Source organism: Accipiter gentilis, chromosome 2 (genome assembly GCF_929443795.1).
Source record: "Accipiter gentilis chromosome 2, bAccGen1.1, whole genome shotgun sequence".
NCBI lineage: Eukaryota > Metazoa > Chordata > Aves > Accipitriformes > Accipitridae > Astur > Astur gentilis.
Window position 1 is genome coordinate 53,768,865 of NC_064881.1, and position 19,510 is coordinate 53,788,374.

At 48.6% G+C, this 19,510-nt stretch overlaps 1 protein-coding gene across 4 annotated transcripts in view; it reads right to left on the minus strand.

Moving 5' to 3' along the window:
* Positions 1–19,510, minus strand: part of ZC3H3 (zinc finger CCCH-type containing 3) — a 178,968-nt gene that overhangs the window by 125,394 nt on the left and 34,064 nt on the right. The gene's annotated exons all lie outside the window — the stretch shown is intronic.

Genomic DNA, 19,510 nt, shown 5'->3' on the forward strand with positions numbered 1-19,510 from the left:
TCCGAGGGTCCTGAACAAGCCCTCCTTTATTTTCTCTTCATCTAATTCCCCTACGGACCACCTTGCTCCTGTGGCTCTGATTCAGCTCAGACAATATTCCAATTCTCACCCCAATTAAGCAAGTTTTCACACCCTCACTACAGTGCCTCCCAAAAACAAGGCAGCCTTTCCCTTGCTAAGAACAGACATTTCTTCTTCTTCTTCTTCTTCTTAAGACGACATAACTTCTTGGCACTCCTCGTGGGGTTGCCAAGCTGTTGTGCCAGCATCCCATTCTGGTACAAAGTGTAGATGCTTATAATTGAAAAGAAAACAATACAAGTTGTGGTTTTGTTTTCAAAACTGACCTTCACATAGCTCATAAATATCCAACTACACCAGCAGTCCCATTTCTGCTTAAAAAACAGAAGGCAACCTGAAGGCAATGCATCGCATGGGGCATCTCATGCAGATGTTGGCAAAGAGCCCAACGGAAAACCATGGGACTCCTCAGTGCCCTACAACAGGCACAGATTTTAGTATCCTGCAAAAGCGCAGCCCCATCAGCTCTCCTGTGCATAAAACTTGAGTATTCCTCCTTACCTACCTCACAGGTGGTAACTGCTTAATTAATGTTTGCACAGTCTCATAAAGACAATTAGTGCTGAGTATTATTAGTTAATAAAATACTCCATTGCTTGAGTTACTTCTTATTTGCATAACCCTCCCCATGCTTTTTTTTTCTGCCTTGCCTTCTATCACCTCTTTTAGACTTACCACCAGCCCTGTTGGATCAATACCCAAATTCATGCTCCCAAATTCCTGGCCTGTAGCATCACTCTGTTCTGCGAAGGGCTTTAAATTTAAGTTCACTTGAAGGCACTTCTCTTGGCAAGCTCCAGGAGAAGAGTCTCCTAGGGGTTTCAGGGCTGTTGCACCCTCTCTGACAACGCCAAGATGCAAGACAAGGCCACCCCACCAAAATAGATCTCTCAGCACAGTTCCAGCATATGGCAATGACAAATCACCCCAATGAGCGATGTCCTAGACCAGGAAACAGCTGAATTTTAACAAGGACCACCAAGCAAAGTCACTTTGGATTTTCTGCGCCGCTCCACGATTCAATGGCTTCTTGTTCAAAGGTCAGAAATCCCCTCACTGAAACACCCCCAGAGTAGTGTCTCTATAAAAAGAACGAGGAGCTCACAGCAAATCTCACGTGCAAACCATAAAACCGTAATCCCCAGTGCTACAGGGATTCTGTGCATGCCACCAGGCAGCTCACCAAAGGCATGTGAATAGCTAGATTCCAAGCCTGACTCTCAACTTCACGAACGCCTCCAAAAGTTTTCATGTTAGCTCCCAGAAGAACCATGTGCTGGCTATTGCTTGGGCACGGGGCCAGAGTATATGGCTTTACAATCTAATCCAGTATGATAAACTCTGTGCTGCTTTGTGAGGGTTTAAGATCACAGAATGAAAGATTTCAGGTGAGGCTCAGGAGTCCCACGCAACTCGGGACAAGTTTTTACCATGCATCCTTATCGTTTCTTTTACAATAACCCAATGTGACCCACAGTGTTGGAGAATTAAATGCTATACTTTTACATCCCACGTGCAGAAAACACAATCTTATGCAAGCCAAGATACATAAGTAGATAAAATAACCAGAAAGTTCAAAACAGAGGAATAAAGAAAATCTTGCACAACACAATTTTAGCATGATGGTGTAGAGAGTTCCCCGCAAACATATGAAATAAGGTTGAATCCTGCCCTTGCAGGCTGGCTAAATTCATCGGGAGTTGCACGCTGGGACAGGAGATGGGGGAATGATGGCCACACACTACTGGGGCCAGTTCAGGCTAGGCAAAGCTCCAGGTGCTGCCAACGCCGCCAAGATGAACAACGTGCGAAAGGGACCTCTGCAGACCCACAAAGCAGCTGAGCAACAACAACAAGGAGCCAGGGTTGAGCTGGGAGGCAGAGCACCCTCGAAAGCACACCCAGGGGATCTGCAGGGCACTCACATTACTCCAGCTCTAAAATAAAGTGACTGAAATTAGAAACTACACTGATTATCCAGGCAGCTTTAATACTCCTAGTCCTCAAGTACCAGCACAGAGTGCTCTTCAGACACAGATCTCAGGAGCTTTTGCACACAATGTGTCTTTGCCTTTTAAGACAGGTAAAACCACCCGCTGGTACGTAAACCACGAGGTCAGAGGACAGCAAGGAGCAACAGGCAGGTCTGCCACAGGAGCGTGGTCCTGGTCCCTCCTGGGATGACAGCCAAGCCCTGCCGAGATGCAACTGCACACGATAAAATACCTCTTCAGATGTGACATGCAACGGAGGCGTCGAGCGGCAGCTGCAGCCAGCGGCGCGGAGGAGGCATCGCACCGCAGGCACGAGGCATTGACGCCGCAGGGGCAAAACCAGCTCAGATGGATTTGTTTACCCTCCGCTTTGAGCACGCAGCTATTTTGGCACTGTCCTAACACGAACAGGCAGATAACCAAGTGCAAGGTCCTGCCCGTGGGCTGTTTACGGACACCAGTGTAGCAGAGCAAAGCAGCAACACCCCGAGCTGCCCCACAGCACTTGCGGGGCTGCCGGCTCCGCTGCCCACACGAGGCAAATGGAAAAGGCAGCAGGCTTTTAGGAGGAGGCAGAGGGGGAAACCTTATTAGCCTTTTTCGTTAGATACCCAGGCTTCATGATCTGTCACAGTGCCTAAGCCGGGCTGTCACCACTCACAGCCTGTTGTTTGGACAAAAGCAAACCGTTTCCAAGCAAACAGTTCAGGAAACTCTGTCCCACTCTCCCCGCAGCCCCCCCTCTCCCCCAGCTCTTCGGGGCGCAGCGCTTGCATACACAGCGGCACGAAATGCCTTGCCTAATGTTTCACACTCTGAGAGCTCCTCCAGCATGCGCTCACTGTGTAATCCCCACAAAGTGCTTCCAAAAACAGCTGCAGCTCTCCTTAATTAGTCTCTGCGGGCAACGGGCATTAATGATTTCAATCTGATGCGTAACTATTTTTGTGTAAGCCCCACACTTACCCCCCTCAAAGCCTCTCTGCACACCCTTCATGGATGGCTCCGTTGAACAGCGTAACCTTTTGGCCAAGCCCCTGCTTGAAAAGTCAAGTTAAGAGCAGCTAACCACCAGCACCGAGCTCCGAGGTAGTCTCACCTCTGCGAGGGAAGCACTGGCCAGCTCTAAGATCAGCTGGAGAAATCAAACCACTTGCGGGTCCTGGTGAACCCCAAGGAATGGTCAACATGGGGAACCAACTTTCGGCAGCGTTACATCACCCTCAGCTTCAGGGTACGTCGTGCTTGGATCCGGGGTCAAACCCTCCAACTATAAACACGCATGCCATCTCCTCCAGCAAGAGCTCGCCGCATTTGCTTGAAGGCTCCTTTAACACGAGCTGCCTTCCAAGAAACACAGCGTCTTTACCCAGGCAAATGGGGCTCAAGGGTCTGAACAGAAGGTAGCGGAGAAGATGTTATCCCATCAAGCCATTGTCTTGACTCAGCAGTTTGATGGAAGCCTTCAGCAAAAATAACTTCTTTAGCAAGAGCAGGTTCTGTAATAAAACCTAGCCAGTGTGTCTACCTAGTCCCCTTATCAGGGGCCAGGTTTTAACAGTAATTATAACAATTAACAGGGAAAAAAAAGCTGAGAATTACAACTCGGTGGCTGCAAAAGGAGCTCAAAGAGCTGCTGTTGCGCTCGGGAACCAGATGCACAGCAGCCTAGCTCGCTGCAAAGATTGGCTTGAGAAAAAGTAGCCAAGCGCATGGTAACTTTACCACCAGTGTTACTGCATTCAAGGCAGAAAGCCACACAATCTCAAATGAAAACCTTCCTTGGGCACTCACACCTGATGGTAGATAGACATATGGGTCAAGCTGATTTGTCTGCCAGCCAAAACACCCCAGCATGGGCTTCTCCCGCTGTCTCTCTATCAGAGGGAAAAGGCTGCCAGACAGTTTTAACCTTCAATGAAAGCAGAATTGCTCAGTTAGGCCAGACCCAGGGGCAGCCCAGAAACTGCAGATTACACCTTCAAAGGGAGGCAAGACCGACAGCGTTGTACCTCTAGCATTGGGATAACATTTTCCAGCTGACTGTTTTTCTCCAGGAGCTAAATACATGCTGTTCCTGGTGTCTGCCCAACTCCCCGTTCAGTCAGCACCAGTCCAACGAACTAGTCTTCCAGAGGGGCCTAAACATACTTGAGAATAATACAAGACAATCAATTAAGCACAATCTTCCTACAAGCTCAGCAAAACCTTGCGAAGATGCTTCTCGGGGATTATTTTCTCCTCTTGACGTACCTGTGCAAGTCCCAGATGCGGCAGAGAGGTCCCCAGACGTTGGCTGGCTCTTTGGGGAAGCAACGTGCTTCCTTCAGGGTGGTGGCTCCCAGGAACAGACAGCACCAGTGCAATGTCTTCAAGCAATTAGAGGCTGGGGAGAGCGAGCAGAGCAGCACAAGGCAGATTCCTCTTCTTATCCTCTGTCTCTTTAGGTTTTTTCCCTTCCTGCTATGTGCAGGTATCAGAAGGGAGGGTGCCTGGGTGCCCACAGGATCACCAGCCGCTTCAGCAAGAAGCCCCGAGGCATGCGGGAAGAGGTACCTGGGGAGCAGCACCTTCCACACAGAGCTTCATTTGCACCCAGGGATCTGCCAGCCCCTCCAGCAGCTCCTCCAGATTCGAGGCAAGGATGACACGAAACGGTACACGGTGCCTGCAGGCTCCTGACAAGTTGCCAAAGCTGCTCTCAGGTGGGCAAAACCATCCATGCCCTGTTCAGAGCTCGAAAACTTCTTCGTTAACTTGCGACACCGCTTCCCAGCATCGCTCTGCATCCCCCCACAGATAACACCATCCGTTATCTCAACCAGGCGAGCTTGCCGCCTTCCTTTGGTATTGTAATGTCACATAGCGAAAGCTCTTGGTTGACAGAGTAATAAACCCCAAACCTCCCCCTTGATTAATGCAAGTGGTTTCAGATGTAAAACAATACAACCCAGCTCAAAGCTATTTACGCCTTTGATTTTTCATATTCATAAAACCTGGAACAATATGGCAGCCCAGGAGGATGCCTATCAATAAAGCTGGAGTGGAATATCAATATTTAGCTACATGGAAATTTATAACAACCTGGGAAGCAATTATTAATACAGGGTTCAGTAATTTGCACCACATTTGATGCAAAGCAACAGCAACACTTAGCACTGACAAAATACACCTCCAGCGTATTTATTTCTATAAAGAGGAGCAGGGTGCAAGGCAATACAAAGTAAGCAGCAAAAAAGAGCAAAGCTCGGCCTTCCCTTTGCCAAGTTTATAGGGAAAATATTCAAAATGAGGTTCCTACAGAGCACTCTGCAAGCAAGCCTTCACCGGCCAGCTTTCCTAATGCAATCCTCTGCACGGGCTTACCCCTTTCATCCCGCTCCCATCGAAGTGAAACCCACGTGAAGTTATCATCACGGCTTTTGAGAGCAGCCATGAGCAGGTTGACAGCTGCTATTACTGTCATCGTGGGCAAGCGATAAGCTTTTGCCCGGCTGCAAAATGGCTCTCGCTTCCCTCCCATCGATGCTGTGTGGGTACAGACTGTTTGCAGCGCTCCCCCGAGCCAACGAGCAATCGTCCCAGAGCAAAACCCTTCACTCTGGCCGAGGCAGTAGAAAAAGGTTTTCTCAAACTCAGCAGCTGCTTTTGCAATGGCATTTTCAAGACAATACGTTCTCTGAAATCACCCTAAAACACACACAATTTCTTGATAGTGTCTAATTATTAGGGGCGGGGTTGCAATCCCACAATATTTAAAGCAGCAAAGCCCAAACAGTTTAGCATTAATGGTACAGCAGCAAAGACATAAAAGGTGAGGCAGGTCTGACTTCTTGCTCTCAGAGCATTTACACAGCAATTTGCAGAGCCAGCTGAGAAAGAAGAAAGGAGAATGAGCATGAATTTGCAGTGATAATGTTTGTGGAGAACCTCTTGAGGCAAAGAAACCCCTGGCTTTGAGTGCAGGGGTATCTCTGCCTGGGGATCGATAAATGAAAATTACCCAAGATGCGGGCTGAGATCTCCTTTTAAACATCAGGACCAAACATCCACCAAGGTACGTGACTACGGTGGCATTTCAGAAATGCCTCAGCAGACCTGGCGGAGCCCCAGGGCCAGGCGCTGGAGGATCTCGTGGACTTTGCAGCTTGAGGAGGTTTGAAGCAACCAAAAGAGCTCGGAGAGCAACACCACGGGACAGTTGTGCTGCAGGAACCCACCCAGGAAAGGAGCACCCAGCAAAAGAGCCACGGGGAGGTGTCAACCCACCCATCTGCCACCTTGAAGGAGCATTTCAGCCACCCGATACTTGCGCCCATCTCAGACACAGACTTGTTCCTCAGGGCTCTAGCCCCCTGCAGAAACATGCTTTTCCTTCAAGGAAGGAGAAATTCCTCTATCTATGCAGCACAGGGCATCCTGGGGGCAATTAAGGAGGGTGATTAGGAAGAAGGGCTTGCTGCTCCCTCGTTCTGGGAACAGAAGTCTATCCAGAGCAAGGGATGGAAAGGAGGGCACCTATTTGGGAAAAGAGGGTCTACAAAGGGGAGAGCACTGCTTCCATCGCAGGCAGGACAAATCTGAGCTGCAAGGGCTTGAAGAAACCGCCTGGCTGCAAGGAGGGCTCAGCCTCGAAGTACCACACAGCTTTGCAACACATGCAGCTGCTTTTCCACCCCGACACGCTCCTTTGCCTTCAAAACCAGACCATCTGAGCAGCTTACAGCATGTTACTGGCTTTATCCTCAGCAGCATTAAGGCGATAGCCTCATCGATCAGATGGGGAAACTGAGGCAGCGAGTGACCAGGACAACTTGCTGCAAGCCATGATGGAAAACTAGCAGAGGACATCACTGATGCCCTCATCTCCAGGACTCCCTTCACTTCAATTTAACATCTGTTCCGCTGACCATGCATTGGTCTGAAACAGCGGAGAGAGGATTAAAGCAGGATGTAAACAAAAGAGCTGCAGTTTTCGCTCTCCATCGGGGCTGCCGGCACTGGAAACGGCAGCACTGGGTTTTCAAGCTCGCAGTGACTCTCCGAAGTAATTCTGTCCGTCTGCAGGGTGACATGTGGGAAAGCGGCCGGCGTCAGGTTTCGGTACAGCCATGTAAATTCACAAACTGTACAGCTATTAATATTGCGAGGCATCCTTGCCCGCTGAGGGGGGGCGGGGGTTAAACGCTAGGACATTAACATGGCATGCCATTTGTGCCTCCGGATTTGTAGCAACTGTGTGCAGGAAGCCTGGACCAACGACTGTGCTGCCCTTTTATTAATACCAGTACCAGCCCCAGCCCAGGTCCCAGGCTCCAGGGACTGCTCTGCCCTCCACCACCCAAGATTCACCCATAAAACATGGTTAATCTGGATCCTCGCTCTGCGTTTGGGTTTAATTCTGCTGCAAATCCATACAGAAAAATCTCTAGCTGAGGTTTAAAGGTGCTTTAGCCTCTGCCAAGCCAAAATGTTCAATTAAAAGGCAGCACCAATTTAACTTGGGACCAAAAACCATGTATCAAATTAATCCCACATCGATAATCCTCCAACACCTCCCAAAACCAAATTAATTTTGCACGAGCGCTACCCAAAAAAATTGAGAAAACCTCCTCCAGCATCACAGCACAAAAATCATAGGATCCATCTCAGCACACAAAGACAAAGTCACGGGCAGCGTTTCTGCATGGCACCAAAATCCACGCAGTCCCAGCCAGCGATTACCTGGAGCACCCATCTCAGTGCCGGTAGCTGCCTGCTTGCCCGTGGTAGCTACCGAAAAGGCAAGGCAACGCCTCGGCCGGTACCTAATAGCCATCAATGTATTATGTGCCATTAAATCCGCTCACAGTCAATAAGTCCCTAGTCTTGAAAAGCCGGTGCACTGACCCTGTGCAGCCAGTTTAAAAGTGATGTTTGAACTTAAGGGCCAACTTTTTTCTTCCTTTTTTTTTCCCCTCCTTAATTATTTCTTATGTTTTCAGCAATCTTTCCCCACCTGCACATTATTTTCAAAGCTTTTACCGTCTCTAGGCACCTTTTCTCACTGTATCTTTCAGGGATGAGCGCAATGGAGAATACTTTGTCCTGCCCTTAGGATACCTCAGAGGAATTTTTTAACAGCAGTCCTCAACCTCTCAGCAGTGTTTTCCCCACTTAAGAGACAATAAAATTGGGGTGCAGAAAGGCAAACAGCCTCTTCCTACACCAGACAAAGAGATCAACAGCAGAATCAAGGATAAAACTCAAAAAAAAAAAAAACCCAAACCCAAACTAACCTTTTTCTTCTTCCCAAAGCTGCTTTGACATTTCTTCGACTGTCCTAAGTGGAGCAGCGGGCTAGTTGCTTTTAAATCATCCCCCCTGGTCTCACCAGCACAGCGGATTAATGCATTAGCTATTCACCCTGCAGACCGGCCTGGTACCAGGAGCACAGTTGAGCCATCACTTTTGCAGTCACCAACCTTCCTGCCTTCAGATTAAATGCATATTTTTAAATCAATGGCTGGAAAAATGCCCTGCAAAGGGCTGCAGCAAGTGCAGAGTGAAAAAGAGATGTCAAACTGTACGTGCAGTTGCGAGGAACACGTCTCCGCAGACGAGGACCTGGCTGGGTTTGGGTTTAGGGGGGGTATCTTGCACAGTAATGTTTCATCCCATCATTTCAACCCATTGTCTGCAGATCCTCAGGGGTCCGTGAAACATTTTGGGAAAGGCAGAGAACAACTATATTACCCCCCACAGCTACCTCAGAAGGAACAAGGGGAACAGTAAAAAGTTGGAGATGATGTATCTCCTTACCCGATCTCCACTCTGGCCCCACGTTTTAAAAAAAGAATCAGTAGTAAAACAATTTTTTAAAAAATATCAAGCAGTTCCTATACCTGCAGATTCACCCAAGCGCTTGAGCACATTTAGACTCATGTGTGTCACTGAATTAACATGCCCAGGCGCATGCTCAGAGACGTGAGGTCCCACGAAAAAGCTCTGAACCTGCCCCCAAACTCCTGCCCCAGCGAAGCAGAGCTAGAAGATGCCTTTGCCTCTCGCCTCAACTCTTTCTCCACAGGGTGAAGGAGAGAGGGGAGGGAGAGGCCGGCCAAAAACCGCAATGTGGAAGCTCTTTTCAAACTCTCCTAACAAATTTCCCGGCTCTCAGGGAGCGGGAGAGGATGACAGATCACCGAACCTTTAGATTAATTGCTCGCCAAAGTGAGATGGTCGTGTTTGGTACCCGACGTCAGCACATCCCATCAATCTCCGCAGCCGAGTGCTGCTGTCGGGAGCTAATCCCCCCCCTCTCCTCGCCAGGCAGGGAGTTCATTTCCACTTCATTACTTCGCAATGTAGTGAGCTGGCGAGTGTCTTACTTACCAGCTACACCACTCACGCCGCGTTACCGATGCCGCAGCCGGCTGTGCCGTGCTCTGCCGAGCCTGGGACAGTTGCTGGGGGGATGAGGCTCTGCTCCCAGAGCAGCATTTACCCAGCTGATATCCTTTAAAAAGGGGTACAGGGCAGGAGGGAGGAAGAGATTAATCGCATGCAATACTCCATCTTTCACCTCCCTCCCTTTTGGGTGTAAAATCGTGGGAGAAATGTGTTCCGCAGAGTCCTGCGCTGGCAGGACAACACATTCCAAAGGGTGTGCCCTGCTCCTCCAGGAATCTCCCGGAGATCCCACGCTCCCACACCAAACACCCAGTGCCTGAAGCCACGGGAGCACCCAGTTTTGCCCTGCAGAAATATGCACTGCTTTGCAACATATCACCAAAACCACTTTAAATCACTAATACAGCAGTCTTAAATCACCAATACAGCCTTTTCCCCAAGAAACCCTCATCCTGTTAAACCAAGGCCCAGGGAAGAGCCTGGAGAGCTTTTCCCATCCCTTTCCATAATTCCATGCCCTCCTTGGACAAGCCAAGCAGTGCCAAAAACTGACTTTCGGTGCTTTGTGCTGGATAAAGGCGCCGTTGCTCTCAGCTTACGGGTAATTTCCTGGTCAGCATCACTTTATCCCGCCATCTGCTAAAACAATTACTAGCTAGAGAAAAACTGAACCAGCAGAAAAAGTCAAGAAGGATGTGTCGGGGAGGAGGCAGATGCAGCAGTGTCGGGCTGAAGCAGAGTTATAGCACAGTGCTTGTGCCTCACCATCCTCCTCTCCAGAACAAAATCCTCATGGGCAAGTATAAAAGAGAAAGAAAGGGGAAAAAAAAAAAGAAAAAAATTCCCAGCCAAAGGATGCTTCATGGAAAAGTGAGGGTTTGGAGGAGTTTTGGGTGTTGCTATTTTTTTTTGTAGTTGAAGGAATTTTATGCCATAAAAATTGAATGCATACGCTTACTAAAATTATACTTGTAAGATGGTTTTGTTTGGGTTTTTTTAATCCCATGTTTTTGCCCTCAAAAGGAGGGGGCTGCATATCATTCCCTCCTCTTGTTGTCCTTTACATGCATCTCATTACTCGTGCAGCCACCCTTCGTCAAAAGGTTTGCGGGGATAACAAAGACCCAGGCTGTTTCCAGCAGCATCGTTCCCCGCTGTGTAATTACAGACCCAGAAAGCAAGATGTCCAGGCACCCAGGTTTATCTACACCATCCTGTATGCCACCAATTTGCCTGTGGGAATTACACCATGCACAACTGTATTTGTTGGGCTACTGCAGCCGGTGTTAGACAAGCAGGAACAATTGCCAGCCCTCTGCTAGCCCATTAACTTGGTCAGTCACTAAATATCTCTGGCACGAAGACAGCTATTTGCCATCTTAATCCGAGGCAATCCGGGTCGGCAGGGACCGATTGGCAAAGATGCATTTAATTAAATGGTAGAGCCTTTCCCTCCACTGTTCTGCTCTTGTGTTCAAGTATCAACGCTGTACAGACGGGACCAGAGCCTCACCACAGGGTCCAGAGGTGATGCCACACCATCTCCTCTCTGCCTGATAGAGCAATTAATGCAGCAAACAATTAATTGTGGTATAGCAGAGAGGACAGAGTGACAAGTTTAAGTGACCCTCCCAAACGCATGGGAAGGCAGGTTCAGGCTTTATTGAAATAATAAGATCAAATAAAAATGACCGGTCAACTCACCGGTATTAGGAATCAATTAACAGGGCAGAAATCAGCACCGAATAGGAAACATCACAGAGGCAGTACAAAAGCAACGCAAGCTCTATCTCTAACACAGTAATCAGACACAGCGAGGCAAGAAGTAATTACAGGAGCACTGGAAAACAGGATTTACTCAGAAAGGTTTTTACCGTGCATAGAGTAATTTTCTCTGCGTATTAATGCTACTAGCTCTCGTGCCTAGCAGCTCAATAATACAAGCTACGTAACAGTTAAAAAAAACAAACAGCACACTGTTTAAATTAGATTCTTGCCCCTTGACACAGACCCCAAATTATCCTGGATGCACAGTGACAGTCACGGGTGTTTAACCAAAGAGGAGGTCACAAGTGGTGCCTGGTTTAGTATTCACTTTCTTGGGGCTAGAACGGTTGAATTAGGTTTGTTTTAAAAAGAAAGATGCAAAGTTCCAACAAGCCAGCTCAGAAATCACGTGTGCGCTGCCTGTCTTAAAAAAATTAGGATAGCCAGAACCTTTCAAGGTCCCCGTGCAAATGATGTAGCTGCCTGTCCCCCTTCCCACTGCACCGGAGCTGGAGCTTGCACGTGGGCGCAAGGGCTTTTGCACAACTGCATCCTTTATTTAGCTGCATTTGACTTTTTAAAAGTTGCCCTTCATACTTCTGCTGGTTTAAAACAACCGTGCTTCAAAATGCAGCTACTTTCTGGGTGATTTTTAAACCTCCAGGACTGATTAAAACCAAATGCAGGAGCATTTGCAAGCCGCACATCCTAAATCACTGCAAAAATTAAAGCAGAGCATCACTGACGGGTAAAAGCCCACCAGCTCTGGCCAGGCTGCTATTCCTGCTGAACACACGGATATTTTGCTGCTTCTTGTAACTCTCAGTTCATTTCCCTACCGTCGTTTTCTACGGAAAATAAATAAATAAATAAATAAAAATCCCTTCTCTGCAAAAAAGGCACAGGTCTCGCCGGCGGCATGCGGTGTGAACGCGGGTGCATCGTGCCCCCTAGAGGGTACCACCGCGGGTCCCAGCGGTGCAAGGGTCCGCACCGCACAAGGGTCTGCATGTGCCGGGCTTTGGATCCGCTTTTCGAAATCCAAAGGGGGAAAGAGGGAAGAAAAAAACCCATTTCCTTCCATAGATGGCACGCCTGTGCCTGAATATGCTTTACAACATGTATTATATATAAAGAATTTGAAAAGAGGGGGGGACAAAGGCATATGTGAATGTAAAACTTTGTAGAACAGGCTGTGGGTAGCTACATATTGCTCAGAATTTTCCTTTCCAATTAGGAAATGTGTAACTAAACCCTGGCTTGATCCCAAACTAAGGAAGCCACTGAAAAGACCTCTTCTTGCTTTCACTGGAGCGAGACATACACGGAGTTAAGCTCACTACCCCAGAGCGGTCGGGGAAGCTGGTGGTGCTGGGCTGAGCCCTGGTACTTCTAAAAGTCATGCGAAAAATGATGCCTTTAGGATGTATTCTCGCTGTCCCCTGGGCTGAACCCCTCCAGGGCAGCTGAGCCCATCTTCTAGCAAGCAAACCCTGTGGCAGCGGTGGTGGTGGTGAGGTTATTTACTGACCACCCTCCCCTCGCAAACCTCTTTTCTTGCTGCTCCTAGTTTCAGCACTGGAAACATGCTGAGTTAAACAACGCAGCTACAATTAAAACAAAAACTGGAAGGGAAAAAGAGGCAAAAGCCAAAAGGAATAGGTACGTTTGCAGCCGGCAACTGAAAACAGATGGGGAGTCAATGAGGCAGAGAAATAAAATGCAGAGAGGCTGCTCCTGCCTGAAGGAGCTGCCAAGGTGAAGGCTCCTGTCCCAGGGAGGGGACGGGGCGTACGGCAGCAGCGCAGAGAGGCTTTACAGCAAGCAAGGACGGTAACCAAATATCCCGACAAGAAAGCGAGCCAGAGGGGCATTTGAGGATGGGGAGGGGGATGTTTGCTTCTCTTTAAATGCACCCTCTGGCAGGGGGCACGGTGTTTTCCTTGTGCAATTTGAGGAGCCAAAAATCAGCGTATTTGCGCACACAGCAACCCTGTTTTATCACAAACCAGGGCACAGCCAACGCGGCCACACTTTCCACGGGGCACAGAAACATTCTGCTCTGCTGCCAGCAACAACTTGTGGTTTTGCCACTTCCCCAACCTCTTGTGATAAGTTTCCCTGTTGCTTATTCTGAAAGAAAGATCAAATTGGGAAGATCGAGGACATGGCATTCCAGAAGGGCTGAGCAGCCTGGATCTGCTGTGCCCGCAGGGGAAGAGCTGAGCCTTTCCTCCAGGCTCCCTTCTGCTGAGACTGCATCGAGTCCATCAGGCTCACTCCAGAATACCGGGCTCTTAATTAAGCGTGGCTAATCAGACACCTGGATTTGTCCAGCCCTGTTGCATTCCCTAGGGCAAAAGGGGAGGGGGAAGAAAAAAAAAAAAAAAAAACCCACACCACTTGTTTGCCTCCTGCAAGCTGCAGCTCATCACAAGCTGCCAGGCTTAGCACGCAGACAGCTGCGGATGCTGACCAAGAGCTTCCCATTTGTTTCAGAACTTTGGATTAGGCCCAAAAAAGACAAGGGGGGGAAGATGTGCAGGTATAGGTGGCATCAGGAGAGCTGCCTCTTGGAGCTCGGTAACCTGCATTTGGGAGAGGGCACCTGGACAGCCCTTGTCACTATGAGGAGCAAGGGGGACCAGCTTTAAGCAGGTGGTATCCAAATCAGACCAGTACATCCAGCCTCAAAATGGTCACCGACAGACACTTTGTGGGTGAAGAAAGGAAAAAGGAGTCTCTCCAGAGCATCCTTTCTGATGCTGAGGCCGACCTCATGCTGGACGTGGTAGGATGGGAGTAAGAGTCAAGACGCCTGGACACGCTGCCCAACTCTGCCCCCAATTCTCAGTCTACAGGCATCCCGAAGTGTCAAGAGCCTTGCAAAATTATTGGTGAGAAAAGGCACAGCAAGATGGAAGCAGCCCATTCCTAACTCAGAGGAAGGATTTAGGAGTTGATCTTCAGGGATTACTTGAGGTAAAGCAGAAGTAGCCACCAGGCAAGGGAGCAGAGACCCTCAGGCCACTCCTTGAGACATCCACCATGGAGCAGTTAAAGGTCCAAACCCAAGGAGAAACTCCTCTGCCTCCAGGCATGGAGCAGACTCACATGCAAGCTTAGCAGCCCAAGAGGAGCTCTGAGTACCCCAGAGACATGTCTGCATCCAAACCAGCACTGGTGGCACAACCTCATGAGATTTTCCCCACCACTAGTTCTGATTTTTGAGGGAAACCTGCAGGGGGGGCAAGTGCCACCAACCCGATAGTGAGGAGGGATTTTATCCAGGGAAAGGGAGAAGGGAGCACGGCCACAGCAATAACATGATGCCCTCCATCAGCTCCTGCAACTAATTACCCTTCAGAGCCCACCCAGATTGACAGCCAAGGGTTGGAGAGGGGGTCAAGACACAAGGAGTCAGATGAGCCAAGTGGCAAATCAACAAGAGGATTGGGGTGAGATCATCACAGCAAAATTACCAAGGGAGGTGTCAAGCACCGAATCCCTTTTTAATACCTCATGATTCCCCGTTGGCCTCAAGAGCCCTGATCTCCAGGCCCCCGATGCCAACAACTCTCTGTGCCGGCCCTGGATGCTTTTTTAATTTACGGTAATTGCATCTGACTATAGCTTTCAATTACAAATTCCATCAATTCTATGCATTCGAACCAAATCTTAAAATTGGAAAGGCACCTGTGAAGGGAGCGAGAAGCTTCCTGAAGCTGCGGCAAGGAGGCCAAGCCAGGGCCAACATGCCTGTCATGAGTCGGATGCCAAGCTGGATGCTTCTGTAGGGACTTTACAAATGGAAGTGCCGTCTTGAGCCAAGACGGGTAAAGATAGCTCTTGCGCACCAGAATAAACCTTCAGTTGAAGTTTCTCTTGTTCCCTGTCTCCCTTCTTAGTCGTGTGCCATCTCTCCGTTTTCCCCCATAAGTGATACACCCACCTGGGTCGGGTATATCCTCCAGGGTATTGGGAGGCAAGTTGGGAAGGGGATAGGGTTACTTGTGAGCCTTGGGAGGCAAAAGTGGCTTGCTCACAGCTGGTGTTCCCTTGCTTTCTCAGAGGCAGCTAATTGGTAATTCTCATCACTCTTGCTGGAAGCATTTGCTGTTATATATGGACACAAGAGATGGAAAAGGGAAAAGACGATGGCTGGAGCAGGTGCTTTCACTACGGATTTCAGCTGAAACATTTCCACAGCCTGCAGAAACCACCTTCCAGGAGTCAAACCCTGTGAAGGAACAGCTCAGGACATCCCTCGTTCATTTTCCATGGGCTGATTCAACACAAGAGTTGGATGATCGGAGACGAGCAGACTTGTGCAGCGCAGTGGCACTGCCAGCCACTCTCCCAGGCCAGTGCTGAAGATGTACAAGTGTCACCTCAAAAACACCCATGTGTGACGCTCTTGAAGTGTTCTTTACTGTTCGTGGCTTATAAGCTACAGAAAACATCACCCATTAATGTAGGACAACTTCATACGAAAAAAAACCCATAGAATAGCACAGGAGGGGAAAAATAAGTTAATTAGCAAGAGTTGTAACTACTTTAAGTACTGCTAGAACAAAGAGAAAGGCCTACCCTCTCCCACAGGGAGTTACAACACCCTCCCTTACCTGCCACAAACATCTGTACTCTGTTGTTTCACAGTTCAACCTGCAAACACTCCGGGACGAGGATGCTTTGGCTTGTGTATCTGCAACACTGATGTTGCTTCAGTGATGTAAATAATAACAATGCAATAGTTACCTTGAGCCGCAATGCTCCCTTATCCTTTCCCAGCTCTCTTCCCCCATGGGTGCTCAAGCATCCTCAAAGAGAAAAAAAAAAGCCTAAGCTCTATTTCCTTCATCTCTGCTTAGTGCTACAGTATTATTCAGAAAAATCTGACAGAAGAATATACTGACAAACTGCTGGAGCATCACAGCCATGCAGGCGGACTGCTCCAGCCACCAGCATAAACATGCCACCAGCTGCAGCCCTTCACCAACCCACTATTTGTTCCAGAACTAGCAAAGAGGAGGCAGCAACCCTGGGAGGACAAAGGGCCTGCAAGGACCATAAGATGTGGGTCACAACCACAGCTTTGGGAAGGGACCAGAGTTAGCATCAAGAGGCAAACTAAGTATCAGGGGTCAGCCTGCAGTAATTTAACCCCCAAGTAAGTAACAGCCCAGGAGCACACTGCTTTCAAGGGCCCTTAGTCATCCAGGGCCAAAGCAAGTCTCAGTTTGATTCAATTTGTTATGCATTAAAAATTCCTGATAAAAATCTAATACGCTACTCGGTTGCACATTACCAGGTAGAAAAGGCTCTTTATTCCAGGGTGGAGGATATTTTTGGTTGGTTTACTACAAACTTTACCTAAGCTGAAAGGGTAAGAACCACCCTGCCTACAAACCACCTGAACTGTGCAGCGAAAAGTCCACCGTAGATTGTATCGAGGTCTTATCTGTACCATTCGAACTGCTGCAAAACTTATAATTTGAGTGTCTAAAGCACCTAACCTCAACCCCCAACAAAGGGTGAAGCTGGAGCCAGGGAGAAGAGAGCTACACGACCAGAGAATGAGAGGCAGGAATGCCCGTTCTAATTCTGGCTCTGTCCCCGATCTTTGCATGACCATGGGTAACCTCCCTGCCCGCACCCTCCAGCCGTGCAGAGGATGAACACGTGTACCTCTTTCAGCAAGCAAACCTTTGGATTATAAGCGTGACCAGCCAGCATCTCTTGGAAGAAATGCGGGTTTTGGATTGTTTCACGTGCTGGTGTACAGCCTTTGAACACATCCCTCCAGGAGGACAGCCCTCACCTGCCGCCTCCTGCAACCTCCTTGTCCCAGCGCACTGAACACATTTTAGGACACTGCCTTACTGCCTTAATTAGATAATTATCTAAATCTTTATTGCTGCCTCCTTTGATAGGCTCAAGCAGACCTCTGAAGTTCTCTAGCTTCACTTGTAGATCCCAACATACCCTCAAAATCTGGTAGCAAGTGTCTTGTCCATGATCACATCAGAGTTTCAGGGGAGCTGATGCCCGAGCTGACCCTCCAGTGTGCACTAGCATGTGCCTCCTCTCCTCCTGTTGCTGCCTGCTCTCTGCCCATCCTGGGCATAAGCAAGGGCTTTAGTTTCCTGGCTTGCCAAACTGACACTTGGAAATAAGTAATAAATAAGTAAATCAGGGTAATTATTCACATGACGTTTTGTTCACAGGACCAAATCCAGACACAGATATTTAGGCAAGTGCAGAATATTACAGATATCAAAGCTTGGCTGCGATACAACCAGCAGCATCCAAAGGAGCTACAGTGAGTATCCACAGTCAGAGACAACGCTTCTTCCACCGAGCTGCACCTCTGCTGCCCCTCTGCACAAAAATCCCCTGAAATCCCACAAGACCCAAGAAAGCAGCACTTACTGCTTTCCATTATAGGCACAAAATACTCGGAGCTTTCCAAGCAAGGCGCTGCTTCCCTACAATTCCCCAACAGTTAGCAAACGACATACGGTTTCATTTGTTCACGGGGCAGAGTGCTCCCTGGGAAGTGGCGGGGAGGGAAGGGAGCAGTGACCCGGAGCAGAAAGCATCTGGGAGCAAATAAAGATAATGAACTGAATTTAACAGGGGTGAAGTTCCTGCCACTGCATGTGCAGCCCTGGCCCATCATGCTGCTCAGCACCAAAACCCAGCACAGAAAGCTGCAGGGACAGCACAGAGACCAGCACAAACAAGAGCACGTTTACAGGAAGGAAAATAAGGCAAAGTATGAGAAGGGAGATGCTCTATTACTATTTCTCCTTAAACCACAATGGTCATAATTCAGGCAGCCTGTACAGAGGGGTGATGATGTGACACTGCTTTGCCACCAGCACAGCAGGAGCTGGGGATGCTCTAGGGAGTAACAGAAAAACTTGCCGGGACAGTCTTCAGATCTGGAATTGAATCAGAGAACAGATCTACATATTTTCCAACACTAAAGAAGGCAGAAGAGCTTCACATAAGGCTTTGCAGGTTATGAACTAATCCTTCCAAGAAATGCAGGCAGGGAAAGGGGAAAGGTGATGAATAGGAGGCAGCATCCTCTAGATGGTTCCGTCTCCCCGCATGTATCGCTCTGGTTTGAAAAAGTCTTGCTACACACTAAAAACTGAACGCAAAAAAAAAATCACGCTGGCCCTGGCAACAAGGTTTCTAGATCTACTTTATGGTGGAATTGTTTCGATGGGATCACTCGGGCTGCTGGCAGCCGCTCAAGCAGTCCTGCCTGCCTTCCGTCACTGGTGTTTTCTGCCTGCAACGCCAGCGCGCAGAGGAATTGTGGTCATTGTCCAGGATCCCATCACAGTAGATGCCAAACAAACACAAAACAAAGAGCTTTTAATGAGTTTATTTCTCCTAACAATGCAACAATTGCTAGGACAACTAATTAACACACACTGGAGCCTACAGCAGAGCTCTATCTGCACTAATTACTTACTTTTTTAATCCATTCCCCCTCCTTTCACCCACAGAGGCAGCTCTCAGAGATAGCAACGGAGGGAATATTAGCAGAGGTGCTCCTGCTTTCCACCTCCTGTTGTCTATGCCAGCTCCAAGTGATGTTCCGCTACCAAGGTACCACTCAGGGAAGTGTCCCGCAGGCAGCAATCCCCGGCAGGCAGCATCCTACAGGTGGATATCTCATTTTACTCTTCTCCTTGACCTTCATCTTAAGCTCTTTACTTCCCACACGCATTTCCCAAGCAACCTGCTGCTCTCTGGGCACAGAGCTGGGACCCGCTGGCCAAGAGGTTTAGTGATAAACTTCGAAACAACCAGCTAAATCTTGTCCCTCTTCCCTGGTGCTATGGAGGAAGTAACAAAAAACTCTTAAGAACAAGGAGATGAAGGACTGAGCACACAGATTCTCAGGGCTTAAATGTGTATCTGCTTCCAGAGAGGGAAATTCAGAGAAAATCCCATGTCTGGAAAGAGACTGACTGGCAGCAGGGACAGCTGAGAAAAGCAGCATTTTGACTACATAAACCCAACTGTTCCCTATTCCCAAGTTAAAAAGGAAAAGGCCAGTGTTGCTCCCTGCAGCCCTTCTCCCTTCCTGATACCATGCCACACCGCTTGCTTTTGACCCAGCAGCTCTCCCTATGAAGTGCTTTGAGATCCTCTGCCAACATCTCTAATAAAAGGAATTAATTTTTAGCCTCATTTTTGAAAGGGAAAGCTAGACAGACGGAGGTGATGCTCACCCATGGGAGCACAGAGAA